Below are 19,882 nucleotides of genomic sequence, written 5' to 3'. Positions count from 1 at the left end.
GCAGGCCAGTCTCAGAGTCTGAGGCCATGGAGGCCAGTCTGGTCTACAGAGTGAGTTCCAGGACAGCTTGGGCTACACAGAGAAACCCTGTGTCGAAAAACTAAGAGTGTGAGAGGACGAAGGGCCTGCAAAGTAATGGTGAGTATAGTTAGGAAGTGTGTTTCTCAGAGATTATATGTACTTGACCTTATGATCTTAGTGGCTGTGAGGAGTCAGTGAGAAGGCATCTTTCCCCTTTCCCATTTCTGTGTGGAGCTCCCTGTGCTCTGTGGAGGATGTTCAAATCTGTAATTCTGGCATGCGTTATATGCCCTTTTAATTTTAAGTGGGTTCACTCCCTCTTTTTGTTTACTCTGCTTGGCTTTTAAAAAGTGGCATATTAAAGTATTAAAACAATTTTTTTGTTTTTGTTTTTTCTCTTCTTGTGTGGTTCCTACTCAGGAACCACAGGAATTGTATGTTTAACTTGAAAAAAGGTTCAGGAGACCCATCTTTCTGTGGATTTATTACATCCGTTGTTAGAAGGTGCTTCTCATTCTTTGAGGGTCGTCAGGTGGTCAGTATGAAATAGCTGTTGTTAATCACAAAAGCCTTTAATTTCAGGTTGTATCTTCAGGGAGGTTTCCTAGTACCCCTTCTTCTGAGGCTGTACACGGTGGAGCACATCTATAATCCTAGCACTTGGGAGGTAGAGGCAGGAGGATCAGGAATTAAAAATTATCCTTAGCTACATAGCAAGTTAGAGGCCAGTTGGGCAACATGTGACCCTGTCTCAAAAAAGCAAAGCAAAACTATTTTTTCTCTGTAAGTTCTCACTCGAGTGAGGTTTCCTTTCGCTGCACTGCACTGTTGGGGTTATGCTTTGCCTCTTGTGCCAGAGGAGCGCAGATCCAGTACTGACATCTGTAGTTCCTGGGAACAACACAACAGCAGCTGGACACTGAATGATGTCTGGTTTAGTCTTCAGTCCAGGACCAGTCAGGCTACAGGTATTGGATATGTACCTTTCAAATTTAATGCTGAATGTAGCAGATTATAAAAAAGATAAAAGTTAGTACCTTTGGCCTCACAACAGGAAAGGAAAGGGCTGCTGGAATGCAACATTGAATGCTGTCCAGGACAGAGACAGCTGATAGCTGCTTAACGTAACATACAAATACAGCTTAATTTCATACTGGTTTTATATAATCAATCAATCAATCATTAATTAATTAATTCATGGTTTTTCAAGACAGGGTCTCACTGTGTATTCCTGGCTGTCCTGGAACTTACTATATATATAGACCATGCTGGTCTTGAACTAGATCTGCCTCTCTCTGCCTCCTGAGTGCTGGGATTAAAGGTGTGTGCCACCACAGCCCAACTGATACTTTTTTAAATTAAAGACTTGTTTATGTATTTTATGTATATGGGTGTTTTGCCTGCACCAAAAGAGGGCATCAAATTACATGTGAATTACATGAGACTACAGTTATAGATGGTTGTGAGCCACTCTATGGGTATTGGAAATTGAGCTCCCGACCTTAGCAAGAATACCAGTGCTTTTAACTGGAGACTGGGAGAGCCGGTTAGAACAGTCAAGCACATGTCAGTCTGAGGCAGGAGAGTTACAGAGACAAGCAAATAGAGCCTGCAACCAGGAACAGAGATGTGAATTAGGTAGACCAGATCAGAGGGATTGGAATGCTAGCAACAATTTCTGTTGGCATCTGAGTGAATGGGGGGAGAGGGAATGGAGTAAGGACTCAGCCAGAGCTTGGGGATGGAAAGTCAGCCTTCTGATTTGTGGCTAAGTTTGCAGTGGGACAGGACATGGCTGAGCAGGAGTCTTGAGTGCTTGTGTGGTATGTTAGTCTTTTGCCCTACTCCTGTTGGTCTTGCAGCAGAGACTGAAGGAAAGAAAGGACAGATTGGCTTAGAGACATATCACCAGTGCTCCTTTAGAAATGTCATTTATGCAAAGTCAGCTCAAAACTACAATTTTACCTTGTCTTAGCTATCGCATGTATGATTCTGTTTTCTCTTGTATCATTCCAAATACCTGCGTGTCCCTAGTCCGCTTCCAGCTCCTTTTCTCTGTTGTTTACTCATCAAGCCTCAGTTCTGGCTTTTCATCTAATGACCTTTCCTTGGTCAGGCACCTCTCAGGGTGCTCTCTGATGGTGCCAGTACTGTCCTGTGACATTTCCTGTCATGCTGCACTGGTGAGAAGCTACTGCTGCCTGTGAGCTTTGAGAGTACTGGGAGTACTTTTAAAGATACCTGAAAGTGTGTAATGAACCAGTGTGAGTGCCTGAGGTAAGATTCCCAGCATCCCCGGGAAAGCGGTGTGGCAGCTCCTGCCTCTAACTCCAGCTCTTCATGGGGGCGGGGGGCAGTAGTGAGTGTGTGTGTGTGTGTGTGTGTGTGTGTGTAGGAGAGCAGAGGCAGGCAGATCCTGGAGGCTTGCTGGACTTTCATGAAGAGACCTCTCACAGAGTAAGGAGGAGAGCAGTGGAGAGTTAACCCCTGATGTTTATCTCTGGTCTCAGCATGCACACACATGAGCAAGAATTCATCTGTTTATAACCCCTCCACATATCTTAAATTGATAATCCAGGAAATCCATACAGCAAATTTATTTATAGGAGGTGTGCATGTTTGTTTGTCTATTATGACTCACTTCAAAATGGATAGCTTTTAAAATAAAATAGCATTTGCTTTACCCCAGATTTCGTTTTGAAAAAGGAAATTTATGCTTTACTCCTTAGATTAAACAAATTATAAGATGAAGCAACAGTACTTGCTGAGAGAAGGCAGCAGTGCAGACTGTGGGCTGAGTCGGTTATTAAGGGCAGCTCTTGATGATGTGACATTGGAGAAGACCTTAAGCAGGTTGAGGAACCGTGCAGAGCTCTGGGGATGGATCATTGCAGGCAGAGAGAGGGAAGATCAGTGCTAATGTCTCCAGGTGGGAACTTGCTGCTGTGGTCAAGGAGCAGTAGAAAGAGCTGTAGTACTGACTGAGAAAAAGAGGTAGGGCCAGGGCAGAGGTCCCTGTGGACCACTTTAATCCTTCTGGCTGTCATTCTGCACATAATGGGGAGCTATTAGAAGGTTTCATCAGCTGCCAGGATCACACTTCTAGGTTAAAAAGAGCTCTTTGGCCACTGTGTAGTTGTATTGCTGCTGAGAAGAGTGGAGGCTAGGAGACTGCTCTGGAGGTCTTTGTGGTAATCTGGGTGGAGTAGGATGGGGCCTTGTGTTAGGGTGATGGTTGGTAGCATAGAGGCAGCCAAGAGTGGTTGGATTTGGATTTTGTGATTTGATGTATCCTGAGAAATGGGAGTCTTACTGTCAGTTAAAACTAGCCCAAGGAAAAGTGAATTAGTGTTGAAATGCCTTTCTGTTAAGAATGTTTTGTACATTCTGTATCTTTGAAATTTCTTAGCTTGGGAGTAGAATGAGACTTTTCTGTATGGCAGGACTTTGCTGTATCGTGAATGCATCTGCTATTTAATGTTTCTCAGCCTCTGGGCTGTAGCCTCTGTGAGGCTTGCATATCAGACGTCCTGCACATCAGACGCTTACATTATGATTCATGACAGTAGCAGAGTTACAGCTGTGAGGATGCAACAACATATGGTTGATGCTCACCACAAAGTGAGGAGAGCTGTATTAAACTGCGTAAATTTCTCATCTATAATGGTCATTTCTTTAATGTAAAAGGTATGTCTATAGACTGTATGATTGGATAAGTAATATGCTGAATTTGGCATTTAGTGTGATTGTGTTCAACTAGACCTGTTTAATACTAACTGTGAAATAGGCTGCAGCAGAAATAAGGAAGGCAGTGGATGCCTATCTACTGTTATGGAAATCCTTTAACAGCTTTGGCTGTGCTGAGCTGCTTCTCATTGTTACGCTTTATGGTTCATTCAAAAGCTGTATGTTAAATGACATCCATTCTGTAGTGGGTTCTCAAGGCGTTACAAACAGTGAGGTTGTAGTATGAAAAAATGTCTGTTCGCCTCACATTAATGATGAAGAGGCTGTTGAAGAGGTCATAGTTTTTCTTGGGTCTGTTCCCCAGATTTAAGAATGGATGTAGAGAAAGGCCTTGGGTAATGCTCTTGAGCTTGCAGAACTATACTGGATGCTACGAGCACTTGACTCTGATGTCCGCTGGTTTTTGTTGCCTTAGCTAGAGAGACACATTGAGTTAGCCCAGGTAGTTTATAAAGGGGAGCTGTCAAAGTGGGTGAAGGTCTTCTAGACCATTAAAATGAAGTGATCCTTCCTCCTTCTCACCTCCTTCCTCCCTCTCACCTCCTTCCTCTTTGTCTTTTCAGAGTTGGTTTTGGGAGTATGAAATGTTAACTTTTGCCGGGCAATGGTGGCGCAAGCCTTTAATCCCAGCACTTGGGAGGCAGAGGCAGGCGGATTTCTGAGTTTGAGGCCAGCCTGGTCTACAAAGTGAGTGCCAGGACAGCCAGGGCTACACAGAGAAACCCTGTCTCGAAAACCCAAAAACGAAATGTTAACTTTTGGCCCCTTCTCGTTACTAATTATTTTTTTTTTTTGTAGGAACCATCTTTTATTGGGGGAGGGTTATCAATCCTTCTTGGCCGCCGCCTTCCTCATGGCTGCCAGCACGTTGCTCAGCTCCTCCCGATTTCTCTTGGCGCGGATGTGCGTGCCCACCCTCTTCTTGATGAACTTGAGTGCGCGCTTGTCCTTGGACACTTTGAGCAACTCCATGGCTCGCCGCTCGTAGGGCGCGAAGCCGCACACCTCCCGGATCATGTCTCGCACGAACTTGGTGTGCTTGGTGAGGCGCCCGCGTCGCCGGCTGTGTCTCGGCTTGCTGACGTTTTTCGTCACCTTGTGGCCCTTGTTGAGGCCCACGGCCATGGGGTAGCGCAGAGCCATGGCTGCTGCTCTCCGATGGCGGCCGGGACAGGAAGAACGGGACCGCGCTGAATCCTGGGATCTCGTTACTAATTATTAAGTCATAATATTAATTGGTGGGGTGGTGGGGTTCAGGGCCTTGTAAGATAGAGTTGTTAGAAGCTTCTTTCCTATAGCCGTTTAAGGTTGAGAATGAAGACTGGAAACCTTGGTAGCATGCTTTATTAATCTTATGAATACAGTGGATCTCTTTTCAGAAAAATATATGTGCATATCCAATTAAAATTTTTGTCATTACTTATTCAATAGCTAATGCCTGCCAGACATAGTTAATAGTGTTAAGATATACTAATGACCAAAGTGGGGAAGAGGGCTATGGCTCTTAGCAGGTAAAGGAGTTGATTTTGCAAGTCTGGCAAACTGAGCTTAATCCTTGAAACCACTGAAAAGGTTTTGAGAACCAAGTCCACAGAGTTGTTGTTGCTTCGCTCACTTGTGCCTCTGCCCAGGCAGCCTGGCCAGCCATGCACTGGCGGGCAATGGCTTACCTGTTTTTATCTCGTGGAGACTCTGACTCAGAACTCCACAATCTTTCTTTCTACCCAGCTTGCTAGGTTCCCACTGGTGGGTCGTTACCGCGTCATCCCCGTGCTTCAAATCCTCCATGGCCTTTGTGGTGCACATCTGGCAAACCTATGCTTTGTCACTGTAGCTTTCTCTCTCGAACCCAGTGGATCTTCTGTGTGAAGGAAGACACAACTCAAACTTAGTTCAGAACGATGGTAACTCAATCGTTGGGCGTAGCAACTGAAATTCTAATCTCGTAAGCCTTATTAAATCTAAATCCTCCGGTGGTGAATCGTGATGGATCTGCCATTGAAACCAGGAGACACTCCTAGCTACATTTTGTCCTCACGTTATCCTGTCCAAAAAGACCTAACTCTCTCCTGCTTCCTCTTTTCCTCCATCTAACCTGGAAGTCCTGCCTACTTGCCCAGTGATTGGCTCCTTTATTCATTAGGGGATTGGTTCACAAGAAGTCACTCCTTGTTGACAGCCCCTCCCAGGAGAGCAGAATTAGCATAAAAAATACAAATATCACCAGGCCCATCCTTAGCAAGTCATCCTCTGGCTTCCACATGTGTGCCATGGTACATGAATACCCACACATATATCATATGTACAATAAATAGAATAAAAACCTATTATAAAATAGAGTATAAAAGTAAACACAAGCTCTGAAGCCTGGGTTGCTGGAGCTTATATTCTGATGGACTTAGTAAGTAAAAAACAATAAGTAAGAATATTATTTAGTGTATAGGGACTTGATAAGCATTATAAAAATAGAGTGTATTAGAAAGTTTAGAAATACAAGAAAGGTCTTCTAGAAAGTATAATATTTATCAAAAGGTGAAATGGTATGGGAATTGGTCCTGCTTACTTATCGAATATCAAACACTTCAGACAGACAGAAGTGGCCAGTGGGAAGGTCCTAAGGAAGGCACAGAGAAGAAAACTCATCAGAGCAGAATGAGCATGGGGAAGATTGGTCTATTGGTTTCCAGGTGCCAGCTACGTGCTGTTGTCTCAGGTCTGGAGGCCACAAGTCTGAAATCCAAGTGTCTGCAGAGTTGATTTTATCTGGAGGCCAGGACAGGCAGGAGTCTGTTCTGTGCTGTTCTGTGGCCTTCTGGCACATCTCTACTTTTGTCTTCCATTTCCTTCTTGTCCGAACATTTACTATTATGTTTATGGCTCACTCCTGCCAAAGAGGTTCTTATCTTGACATAATTATATGAGCAAGGACAGCATTTCCAAAATAGGACACACTTACAGGAGGAGTTCAGGGTTAGGACTCTCTTGAAGGTTCAGTATTTGGTCTCTGCCATCTGACTTGTTACAGATACAAAACAGATTCAAAATATAGTATGTACTAGGAAGGTGGTAGGAGCTAGCGGGTAAGATTCTGGTGTCCATGGGGCTATTTAAAGGAACAGACATGTACTTTGTATTTTAAAAGGAACAGTAGACATCAATAAAGAGAGACTATGTTAATAACAAGCCATGTGAAGAATGCTTGTGGCACATACCAAGGTGGTGGCAGTGTGTTTGGAGAAGTGTTTGACTTTTGAATTCATTTAAAAGACAATGAGGATAAATTCTGATGAATTTTTGATGTAGGGAGGGGCAGGAGGGAAGAGGGGTCAAAGATAAGTCTTAGGCTTCAGTATTCAGCTGTTACAAGTCACAGATTGTCATGGGGTGGGCTGCCCTTACATGCCCTTGAACAGGTTTTAATTTTTTTATTTTTAAATTGGTGGAATCTGGAATTCAAATGAGAAACATGGATGGTAGACGTGCAACTGGGTGTCCTTGACAAATGTCATTAAAACTGGAAAACTGGAAGATATTAGTTACGCCTTGTGTATAGAGAAGTCAAAACACAAGTCCTTGGAATATTAAAATCAACAACAGAAGTTAAGATAGGATTAACAAAAGGAGAAAACCAAAAGATTGTAGACTCTCATCTTTCAAAGTCATACAAAGACTGCTAAATCAGGACAGATTGTTACTGAGAATTGGATTAATGCATTGGGTACAGTGCTGTGTGGGATTCAGAGAGAATCTTTTCAAGATTAATCTCAGTAGAGTGCTTGGATTAACAACTTTATTAGGGCAGGGCAGTGGTGGCACACACCTTTAATCTCAGCACTCAGGAGGCAGAGTTTGAGGCCAGCCTTATCTAGAGAGTGTTCCAGGACAACCAAGGCTACACAGAGAAACCCTGTCTTAGAAAACAACACAACACTTGCCAGGCAAGCATGGATCCCTGAGGCTGAACCTCTAACTTACCTAGAGCTGGTGTAATGCAAGCACATTTACAGTGAAATGGGAGACAGAAACCACCACAGCTCTTCAGCCATCTGTCTGGTCTGTGTGTGCAGTGCTGAGCAACCAACCAACAACCCACAGTGCTTCTCAGGGCTGTACCATTTATATACCCTCTGAAAAGTCTCCAGAATTCCAAATGTCACACACTCGCAGACACTATTTGCAGCTGACAGAATCATGCCCCTGCTAGAGCAGGAGGCAAATCACAGTCAGCTGCTGTGGACAGTCTGAAGCAGCCCCATAGCCCACACCTGGGATTAAAACGAAAGCACATTCTTAGAGTATTTCTGTGGTTTTTTTTAAAAAGAAACCAAAATTCCAGAATTCTCATTATACTGCTGGGCACGGGGCCTGCCATAAAGAGTGGTTTGTATATGCACTGAACCTCATAGGAGAAAAGTAAATTTTCTTTTGTGAGCAGCTGTCAATTGGAGATGGCTTCTGGGTTAGAGATGGTGGCTTGTGCCCACTTCTCTCAGCACTAGGACTTAGTTGTTGAGACCCCTGTAGGCTCTGTGCATGCTGCCAGTCTCTTGTGAGCTCATACATTCCTTGGTCCTGCTGTGTTTAGATGCTTTGTTGAGCTGGTGTCCTCTGACTCCTCTGCCTCTTACATTGTTTCTGCCTCCTCTTCCACAGGGATTTGGCTGAGACAGCCCGGTTAGGGCTGAATGGTTCAAGGGTTCTCTCTCTTACTTTCTGCTTATTGTCCAGTTGTGGTTCTGCGTATTTGTTCCTGTCTACTGTAAGGGAAGCTTTTATGATGATGGCTAAGCAAGACACTGACCTATGAGTTTAGCAGAATATTGTTAGGAGTCATTTTATTGCCATGTTCCTTTAGTAGAACAGTAGTATTTGGTCTTCTGGTAGGTCCCTCACCTGTCTAGCTAGTCTCAAGTTCTTGGCACCTGAGCAGTGTCAGGGATGGGTTCTACTCACATGGAATGGACCTTAAATCCAATCAGATAGTGGTTGGCTACCCCCACAAACTTTGTGCCAAGATTGCTCCAGCATATCTTGTAGGCATGTCATCATTGTAGATGAGAGGGTTCATAGCTGGGTTGTTGTTGTTGCGTTCTATCCCCTCACTCCCTCTCTCTCTGTGTGTGTGTGTGTGAGTATGTGTGTGAGAGAGAGATAGAGGCAGAGACAGAGGAGAGAAGAAAGTGCACACTTATGCCATGACTTGCATGTGGAGGTCAGAGGACAAGTTTAAGGTATTGGTCCTCTCCACCTTTATGTACGTTCTGGAGATTGAACTCAGATTGTTAGGCTTATATGGCAAGCACCATTACCTACTGAACCGTTTGGCCAGCCTGGAAAGGGATTTCATCTTGATTCTGAAACTGGCAAGAGGGATACGCGGAAGGTGGAGAGTTGACAGTGGCACCTGAAGTGCGTTGTTGAGGCAAACTTGCACTTAGGCTGTGGAACTATCTCTGCCTTTCTAAGCACCACACACATTATGTCTTCCTTTATCCTGCTTTAATGTGGGTGTTGATGAATATGTGAGTGTGCAGTAGGTTGTGGACAGGAGCGTGATGCTTGGAAAGCCTGGGATTTTCATCTAAGCTTCTGCAGGAGAAGAGCAGTGTCTTGGTGAGTTTGCCTCAGGTGATACCAGATGGCTGTCACAGATGTTAGTGGCTGTTTTCTTAAGGCAGTAGTTCTCAATCTGCGGTGTCTACCCCTTGCGGGGGGGTGTCGAATGACCATTTCCCACAAGGGTAGAATATTAGATGTCCTGCTTATCAGATACTTACATTACAATTCAGAACAGTAGCAATATTAAAGTTATGAGGTATCAACAAACATGATTTTATGGTTGGGGTCACCACGACATAGAGAACTGTATTGAAGGGTCAAGCATTAGGAAGGTTGAGCACTGCTGTAAGGATCTGCGGACAGTAGAAACGTAAGTACCCTTTTGTGTCAAGTTTTGTTGACTGGCACAGAAATTTACCTTTCTGTTCATTTTAGGGAAAAATCAGTTCTTTCCCTGAATCTTGTTTTTTGGTTAGGCTGACAGCAGGGCTTGTTGGAGTGTTCTCTGAGGGTGTTGTTTGCTTGTATCAGATAACCAAATTCCTGGCTGTCTAATGTGGAGCACTGCAAGAATGAATGCTCTTGAGGGGTTTGAGCTATTGCAGGATTCACAGTCTAGGGGCTTGAGCTGAGGATCATGCATGCATGCTCTTAACCACTGAGCTCTTTCTCCAGCTCCCATACTCTGCACTTCTTCCTAAAAGTATAATATTTAAAGCTGGCTTTGCTGACATGCACCTGTAATTCTAGCACTTGGGAGGCTACGGCAGGCAATAGGGCACAGAATTGAGACAAGCCTGGGTTATGTGAGACTGTCTCACAAATACAGTTCTGTTTTCAGACTGATCTGTCTAAAGCCAGAAGTTTTGTTGGAGATCCAAGGCCTTGGGCATGCTGGTCATGTGTTCTACTTAGCCATACTCCTAGTTCACTACTATGAAATTTTAATGAAATGAAACATGAGAAAAGCCTTTGGTGACTTCTGATATACTATCTCTTTTTATTTCCTTAGAAAGGCAAAGAATTCCTTAGATAAGTCAGTCCCCAACATAATACTGTTTTAAATAGATTGCAGTACAAATGTTAGCAGGTAAAAGATTGATAACTTTTTCTTGATTTAGAACTTCTTCAAATTGTTGAAGTGCATTTTTGGCTTCACTCAGAATAAACAGTTCTACTTTTTGGCTTTGCTATTATCTTAACAGTAATGGAGAAAATATTTAAGTGGAAGCTCAAATATTGATAACATATAGAGAGGAAAGATCCAAAGTTACTTCCTCTAAACTTGGGCTAATTGTACTTGAAAACTTACACTAGGAACTCTTCTTTGAGGAAAGAAAGTACCAGATAATCAGAAGGTTACTGAAATGTTCCCTTAGTGACACAGTTGAAGGAGTTTACATAGGAAGCAGTTGTAAAAACAGACCGGATGAGGTGTAGGCGACAGGGAGCGAGTCCACTGAGTGTGAGGACTCACAGTGGTCAGAGGTTTACTAGATCATGTGAAATGAAGTTGTTACTATTTCCCACTGAAGACTTCTCAGTAAGGGGAAGCTGAGCTGTGGTTAGACAGTGTGGCTTTAAAGCACAGCTCTGCAATGTAATGTAGAAGCTTCTAGGTGAATGAGGAAGTCTCTGACCTTCCCTAGGCCTCAGTTTTCTCAAGGATAAGATGGGGATGATAATATCTCATAGGAGATTTTGGAAATCAGATGAGTCCATGTGTGCAAAGTGTGATCGAGAGGCCAGGTATTCCAGTGCTTGTAAAATACCTAGGTGTGGGCTGGAGAGATGGCTCAGCGGTTAAGAGCACTGACTGCTCTTTCCAAAGTCCTGAGTTCAAATCCCAGCAACCACATGGTGGCTCAAAACCACCCATAATGAGATCTGACACTCTCTTCTGAAGACGGCTACTGTGTACTTACATATAATAATAAATAAATATTAAAAAAAAAACAACAAACCTAAGGCTGGGCATGGTGGCGCACGCCTTAATCCCAGCACTTGGGAGGCAGAGGCAGGCGGATTTCTGAGTTCGAGGCCAGCCTGGTCTACAGAGTGAGTTCCAGGACAGCCAGGGCTACAGAGAGAAACCCTGTCTCGAAAAAGCAACAAACAAACAAACAAACCCTAGGTGCTGGGCTGTTCAGACATGGCAAGTTGAAAATAGAAACCACTGTGGGGCACATTGTTATAACTGCACTGGCAAGACAGAGGATGAAGATTATGAGTTTGAGGCTTGAGGCTAGTTCTGTCTCAAAGGGGGAAATTATATCATGACTAAATATACGGGGATTAGATAGACAGTGAACATGATTGGATTCTATTCTTTGGGGATAATGCTATGATTTTTAGGAAAAGCAGGTGAGGATTGGATTACTGTAATACCAATAAACAACAAGTCCATGTGTATCCATCCACTTGAGATGGTTCTCATATCTGTGGTAGAGCAACTCTTACTTGACTTTTTGAAGTCATTAAAGTGAATTAATTTGTATATACGTTGTAAATAATTTGCCCAATGAAGAGAGAAATTAGGAACTTGCAGAAGCAGTGAGTGTAAGGCAGAGAAAGGAAAGTGGTGTCTGAGAGAGACTGGCAAAAACAGGATTGAGGGCTTGTTGTGTGCTGTTGGCGCCGGGACAGACTAGTCTTCAGGGCTCAGGGTTGCTCGGGCGCCATCTGTTGAAGAGTGTCTACAATGGATGGTCTTACTGGTGGGAATGTTGTGTCTGAGTTGTGCTGAGTCACAGCAATAGGACCTCAGAGAGTCACTTTTCTTGTCTGTTACCCTCCATGATGGCAGAACATTGTTGAGAGGAATTCTGAATAGATGGGACTTTAGAGATGACGGTCACCACGGATCAAGCCTTCCTGTTCTTTGGCTACCTTCTTGCCTTCGGATAACACTGATACTAAACATGTGGGCTGTTCTGTAACCTACTTTAAACAAATCCTATATTTTTTAGTCTGTGAAGTGATTGAGTGTGTTCATTTAGGAAGCCAGGAAACATGCTCAGAATAAAGAAGGGCCGGGGAGAGGACTCCCCAGGCAGAGGGTTTGCATGAGGACTGGAGTTCAGATCTCCAGTGCCCATGGGAAATGCATGTAGGCTGTTGTGGTGGCTTGCTGTAATCCTAGCATGGGGATGTAGAGGTGGAATCTTCAGAGCAAGCTATCTAGACTAGCCGAGTCAGCAAGCTCTAGGTCTAAGTCAGAGATCCTGTCTCAGTTTATCAGCTGGTGAGTGGTTGCGGAAGCTACCTAAGGTCAACCTTTGACTTTCATACCATTTGCCCCCCCCCCCCCAACAAACAAACAAAAAAACCCAAAATCACACACACACACACACACACACACACACACACACACAAGAGCCAAAACCATGGTGCGCATCCCTTTAATCCCAGCACTTGGGAGGCAGAGGCAGGCGGATTTCTGAGTTCGAGGCCAGCCTGGTCTACAAAGTGAGTTCCAGAACAGCCAGGGCTATACAGAAAAACCCTGTCTTGGGGGGGGAAAAAAAAAAGAAAAAAGAAAAAAAGAAAAAGCCAAAACCCACTAACTTAGGCAGCCATAAGCCAAGAGAGGTGGTGGCACATGGCTTTATTCCCAATCCTAAGGAGGCAGAGAGGCAAGTGGATCTTTTGAGTTTGAGGTCAGCTTGATTTGTATAGCAAGTTCAAGGCTGGGTGGGCTTCTCAAAGGAAAAAAAAAGCATAATTAATGTTAGCTATTAGTGATAAATTCTTTGAGACTTTTTTACATGGAAAGTATATATGTATATTTGAGTCATTGTGTTATTATGTATCCCCTGGTAGCTTGTAAAGAAGCATAAATGTATTTTTAAAATAGATACACACTAGATGTATTTTTCAGTTACTGTGTTTAGTACAACAAGAACATTAACATCTTTCAAGTTGTTAGATGTGCTTTGAGTATTGTAACGATATGTACTCTTCTGTTGTGTGACTTTGCTGTGCTTTGCTGGCAGAATTCAGTATCATTGAACATTCCTGACAGCTGCTGTTTTCCCTACCCAGTTGTGTATTGTGTCTTTAAATTAGCATGGCTTATAATGGATGTATAGTGTGTTGGGGGCAGAAAGTGCTGAAAGTTGACAGCAGCAAAGCAAAGGCTCACTTTATTCCTGACTTGGCAGAGCTCTATGTAATTCAGTAGCATGGTTGTGGTCATACGTATTACTATTTAATCTGTAATCCTAGGATTCGTTGTCCCCTGTCTTCCCCCCTACCCTCCCCCCCCCCCCCCCCACACACACACAGAAGGGCAGAAGTCGACCATGTTAGCCTGGATCTCTGTGCTTTTTACATCAGATCTATATTGGACGTGCCTGATGCTTAACAGTTGGAATTCATTTTGTCTTGTTTATAGCAAAATAGTCTGTGTTTGGTTTTGGGTTTTTTGAGACAGGGTTTTCCTGTATAAAAATCCTTGGCTGCCCTGTAACTCATTCTATATACCAGGCTACCCTAAAACACACAGACATCCCCCCATCTCTGCCTCCTGAGTACTGGGATTAAAGTTATGTTCTACTATGCCTGGCCTAGCAAGATAGTCTTATTTTTCTTTCTAAAACAAAGAGAGTGGCTAGTCACTGTGTCTCCCGACCCCAGATTAAGCGTTGAACCACATGGAGTGCTTCTGTGGTATGAGCATCAAGACAGTGGCACAGAGTGCTTGTGTTTGGCTATGGGGAGTCCTGAAGAGCTGTGTATGTGTTTTGCAGAATACTTTGGTTGAAAATATTTACACAGAAAATGAGTTTGTGGTATGAACACATTGGAATAACGAATTTATCACTCCTAAAATAAATCTCAGTGCCTCCAGCATCCAAGGACTCCTAAAAGCCGATGCTAAAGATAGGGCTGGATAGGAAAGACGACTGATCTCTGTTTTAAAACATGATTTCTTCAGAGCACTTTTCTGGGCTGGCATTTGTTAACTTGTTTGTTATTTTCACAGGCCTTCCCTATACACACTAGAAAGCAAGCCAGTCTTTCTTTTCATGGCACCCAGCAGTGCCCAGTGAATAGAAATTGTTAGGTGAGTGAATGACTTGTAGTAGACCTGCTCTCTATCTCTTCACGTTAGTACTGAGCCAACTAGGAGAAGAATTTTCCAGACACTCAAAACGAAATGGAGCATTATTGGGTTGTTCACTGGTGTAGAAAGATAACATGGAAGCTTGCTTTTCCCAGAGTTCCCTTTCTTCCTCTACCATCGCAGTTCTCTCAGAGATCTGCCTGTCTCTCCTCCCAAGTGCTGGGAATGAAAGGTGCATAGCACCATACCTAGTTATTTTTTATTTTAAAAACTATTTACTTATTTTTATCTTATGCATGTGAGGGTCTTGCCTGCATGAATGTGTGTTCACCATGTGGGTATCCTTTTGGGGTGCCTGCTGGATCCCCTAGAGGTGGAGCTAGAGACGCTTTTGAACTGATGGTTCCCAAGTGGGTGCTTGGGAACTGAATTGGTGGTGATGGTCCTCTGTAAGAGCAGGGGGTGCTTTTAACAGCCTAGCTTCTTCTCCCTTTTCTAAGTGGGAGAAGAAGAAAAAGAAGAAGAAGAACAACCACCAGCCAACCAAATAAACAAACAAAACCCCACTCTAAAAAAAAAATCAATGAGCTGGGCAGTGGTGGCGCACGCCTTTAATCCCAGCACTTGGGAGGCAGAGGCAGGCGCATTTCTGAGTTCGAGGCTAGCCTGGTCTACAGAGTGAGTTCCAGGACAGCCAGGGCTACACAGATACACAGAGAAACCCTGTCTCGAAAAAAACCAACAACAGCAGCAACAACAACAACAAAATCGAAACAATGAAATGACTTGCTTCAACTGTGCCCATCCTAGCTCCCCAACTGATGGGTTCAAATGAGCCTTGTGCTTTAGCCTCCGTCACTAGTAGCTAGTATTCCAAAGTGTCTGAGTCTTGATTCTGAAATAGTAAGACTCATTCTGGTGCTACTTTGCACTATTTAGAACACTAAATAGACACTGCACTAGAAATACAAGATGTGTTTTCACTTTAGCAGCACACACATTAAAACTCGGAACAATCTACAGAAGAGTACAATTGCCTCTGTGCAAAGATGACATATAAAGTTGTGAAGCATTAAAAAACGTAAGATGAGCCTTAACAACAACCATATATGCAATTTTTATTTTCTAGAAGCCACATTAAAAAAAAAGGTGAAAGAGGTAGACAGTGGTGACACATGGGAGGCAGAGGCCGGCGGACCTCTTTGGGTTTGAGACCAGCTTGGTCTACAGAGCTAGTAACAGGACAGCCAAGGCTACACAAAGGGACCCTATCTCCAAAAGAAAAAAAAATTGGTATGCATGTGTGTGTTCTCTCTCTCTGAAACCTAGTATTTTATATCTAAAATATTATAGTTTTTTAAAAGATTTATTTATTTATTTATTTATTTATTTATTTATTTATATGTAAGTACACTGTAGCTGTCTTCAGACACTCCAGAAGAGGGAGTCAGATCTCATTACAGATGGTTGTGAGCCACCATGTGGTTGCTGGGAATTGAACTCAGGACCTTCGGAAGAGCAGTTGGGTGCTCTTACCCACTGAGCCATCTCACCAGCCCTAAAATATTATAGTTTTAACCATAGAATTAAAACAACTAGAAACCATAATGCTTAAGTACTTCTAGGTCCTTTAAAAACACAAAAAACAAAAATGGGAGGTAGAGTGTAATTACATCTGTTCTATTTAGTTGCTTTAGGGGAAAAGATCTGAAGCAGACATGGCAGTATGTTAACATTTGTTAAGCCTTAATAGTTGATGCATACTATCTCATAGTATTCTTTTTTTTTTTTTTTTTTAAGATTTATTTATTATATGTAAGTACACTGTAGCTGTCCTCAGACACTCCAGAAGAGGGAGTCAGATCTCGTTACAGATGGTTGTGAGCCACCATGTGGTTGCTGGGATTTGAACTCTGGACCTTCAGAAGAGCAATCGGGTGCTCTTACCCACTGAGCCATCTCACCAGCCCTCTCATAGTATTCTTAACAGTTATTTATCTATATGTTGTTTCATTTTTTAAAAAAAGTAAGGATATATAAAATTGATGTGAAGGATTAAAATGTGAAGAAAATAATTATTTGCTTAGTTATAAAGGCTGAAGGGGACATTGTGCTTGATTGCTATTTATTTCTTTATTCCATTAACTGGTGAATTTCAGAAAAATGGCAGGTTATTTTCAGTATCTGCTTTGTATGGATAAAACTTCTTATGAAAGACACACCATCTGGATACAATTTAATCCAATTCAAGCTTATTGCTATCATCTTTCAAAGAATGGAATATTTCTTGAACGTCTCTGTTTAGACAGATGTTTGATTTGTAGATTTTTAATTTGAGGTGTCAAATAGTAACATTTTTGGAATTTAAGAACTTTAAAGCCCTCTTGTGGTAATTCAATCAACAAAATTTCTTTTATTATTTATTAGATACTGTATTAAAGGTGCAGACCAGATGTTCACTTAGTGTAAATTAGCTGTTTTCTTTTTTAAAGAAGCAAATTTTTTTTCCTTCTAAACCCTGTTTATTTTTAAACTGAAAACTTGAAGGCCAAAATAATATTCTTACCAAAACAAAGCAAGGCATACAATCTTATTGCTTGCTAAGTTTAATTTAAAGATATTTTTCTCTGCTGGTGGGATTGCAAGCTTGTACAACCACTCTGGAAGTCAGTCTGGCGGTTCCTCAGAAAATTGGATATAATACTACCGGAAGATCCAGCAAATCCTCTCCTGGGCATATACCCAGAAGAAGTTCCAACTGGTAAGAAGGACACATGCTCCACTATGTTCATAGTAGCCTTATTTATAATAGCCAAAAGCTGGAAAGAACCCAGATGCCCCTCAACAGAGGAATGGATACAGAAAATGTGGTACATTTACACAATGGAGTACTACTCAGCTATTAAAAACAATGGATTTATGAAATTCTGGGACAAATGGATGTATCTGGAGGATATAATCCTTAGGGAGGTAACCCAATCACAAAAGAAGTCATTAGATATGCATTCACTGATAAGTGGATATTAGTCCAGAAACATAGAACACCCAAGATACAATTTGCAAAACATAAGGAAATCAAGAAGAGGGAAAACCAATGGGTGGATACTTCATTCCTCCTTACAATAGGGAACAAAATACCCATGAAAGGAGTTACAGAGACAAAGTTTGGAGCTAAGAATGAATGGACTATCCAGAGACTACCCTAACCCCACCTGGGGATCCATCCCATAATCAGCCACCAAACCCAGACACTATTGCATATGCCAGAATGATTTTGCTGAAAGGACCCTGATATAGCTGTCTCTTGTGAGGCTATGTCAGTGCCTGGCAAATACAGAAGTGGATGCTCACAGTCATCTATAAGATGGAACACAGGGCCCCCAATGGAGAAGCTAGAGAAAGCACCCAAGGAGCTGAAGGGGTCTGCAACCCTATAGGTGGAACAACAATATGAACTAACCAGTACCCCCAGAGCTCATATCTCTAGCTGCATATGTAGCAGAGGATGGCCTAGTCGGCCATCATTGGGAAGAGAGGCCCCTTGGTATTGCAAACGTTATATGCCCCAGTACAGGGGAATGTCAGGGCCAAGAAGTGGGAGTGGGTAGGTAGGGGAGCAGGGCAGAGGGAGGGTATAGGGGACTTTTGGGATAGCATTTGAAATGTATATAAAGAAAACATCTAAGAAAAAAGAAAGAAAGAAAGAAAAACAATAAAGATGTTTTTCTTTATGTAGGAATGACTAATTACTATGTCTCAACTAGACAGTCCGAGAGGCAGATGACAGACAGAGGCTGTGCATGTGGAGGCCGTAAGTCATCCTTGGGCGTTGCTCCTTAGGAGGTGTCCACCACCCTAAAATTTAATTAAAATATATTCTGTGTGTGTTTGAGCATGGGCTTGTGTGGAGGCCAGTGGAGGCCAGACTGGGGCGTCGGCTTCCTCGGAGCTGGAGCTCCAGATCACTTTGAGCCACTTGATGTAGGTTCTGGGGACCGATCTTGGTCCCTTCGGAAGAGCAGCAAGCATTCTTAATCACAGAGCTCCAGTGTCACCTCTACTTGTTTGAGACAAGAAAACTCAGTGGGCCTGGGGTTTGCCACTTGGTTAGGTTGACTGACTAGGAATCTCCAGGGATCTGTCTCTACTTCCCAAGTACACTGGGGTTTGTGTTTTACCAAGGTTGTTTTTGTTTTTGTTTTTGTTTTTTTTTAAATCTTTTTGGTGCTGGGGATCAAACCCAGATTCTCATGTTTGTTTAGACAACCGGCACTTTAGAATGTCCAGCCCTTGAGATGACTTTATCTTTAACCTGTTAAATTATCTCATAATATTTGTTGTCACATTTTTTTTCTTGAGACTGTGTTTTTCTATGTAGCCTTGGCTGTCCTGGAACTTACTTTGTAGACTGGGCTGGCCTCAGACTCACAGAAAGCCACCTGCCTCTGCCTCCAGAATGCTTGGATCAAAGGCAGGTGCCACCATGCCCAGCATATTTGTTGATGTTTATCTGGTAAAGCATGGCAGTTCTGCACTTGTATATTGTGGTAGCTTACTTTTGTGTTGGTGTGACAACAGTCCTTGTTAGTGGCAGGAAAGGGAAGGTTGACGTTGACTCCTTCGTTATGGTTGGGAGTGTGTTGGGTCAGATGTGTGGTGGAAGCGGTTCACGCCACGATTGGCAAGGAAACTGTGGGAAGAAATAGGGGTCAGATAAACTGTTAAAGGCTTGCCTCTTGGACCTATTTTGGTTGCTAGACATTTCTCCTAAAGTTTCTACAGCCCCCAAAGAACCTCCAGCCGGAACACGTTAAGAACAGCCTGTCAGCAGTGTGGGGCGGATAGTGGTCAGGGCAGGGTAACTGACATTTCCCTTCCTCACACATGGATTGTTTGTCTGGGACATTTGGGCTCTTTCTGTAAGTATAAATGGAAGCTCCCCTGCTCTGCTGTGCTGTTGTCTACTAGTTCTTATTTCTCCTATAGATTGAGTTTTATAATTTGAAGTTTAGTATTTAATATTTAAATCTTTAAGAGTCCTTAAAATTTTTAAAGATTTATTTTATTATTTTATGTGTATGAGTGTTTTGCCTACATGTGTGTATGTACACCACATGTGTGCTCAGTGACCATGAGAGAAGAGGGTATCAGATTCCCTGTGCATCAGACCTGAGTCCTTTGGGAAAGCAGCCAGTGCTCTTAGCTGCTGCCAACTCTACAGTACCTCCTGTCTGTTTTAGTACCCATTTTGCAGCAAACCCCCTTCCCCCACCCCCTGTCTTTCTCTTCTTTCTTTTCTCTAGCAATTACTATTTTTTTTTTTTTTTAAAGATCAACTTTGGCTCCTATAAGTTAGTGTTCACATGCTGCATTTGTCTTTCTGTGCTTGGTTTATTGCACTTAATATAGTATAATAATCTCCTCTAGTTCGATCTGTGTTGTTGCAAATGACAGGATTTCAATTTTTTAAATGGCTAAGTAGCATTC

At 42.7% G+C, this 19,882-nt stretch overlaps 1 protein-coding gene, 1 non-coding gene and 1 pseudogene across 2 annotated transcripts in view; 2 read left to right on the top strand and 1 right to left on the bottom strand.

Moving 5' to 3' along the window:
• Positions 1-19,882, top strand: part of Rere (arginine-glutamic acid dipeptide repeats) — a 350,306-nt gene that overhangs the window by 22,774 nt on the left and 307,650 nt on the right. The window lies entirely within an intron of this gene.
• Positions 4,558-4,962, bottom strand: LOC110293586 (large ribosomal subunit protein eL36 pseudogene; annotated as a pseudogene).
• Positions 15,370-15,479, top strand: LOC147004050 (U6 spliceosomal RNA). The gene has a single exon (XR_015047468.1). It is a non-coding gene; the product is annotated as a U6 spliceosomal RNA (small nuclear RNA).

This window comes from Mus caroli, unplaced genomic scaffold, assembly GCF_978045245.1.
Source record: "Mus caroli unplaced genomic scaffold, Mus_caroli_1 scaffold_6, whole genome shotgun sequence".
NCBI lineage: Eukaryota > Metazoa > Chordata > Mammalia > Rodentia > Muridae > Mus > Mus caroli.
The sequence above is the reverse complement of the archived record's forward strand: the minus strand, read 5'-3'. Positions and strand labels throughout refer to the sequence as shown.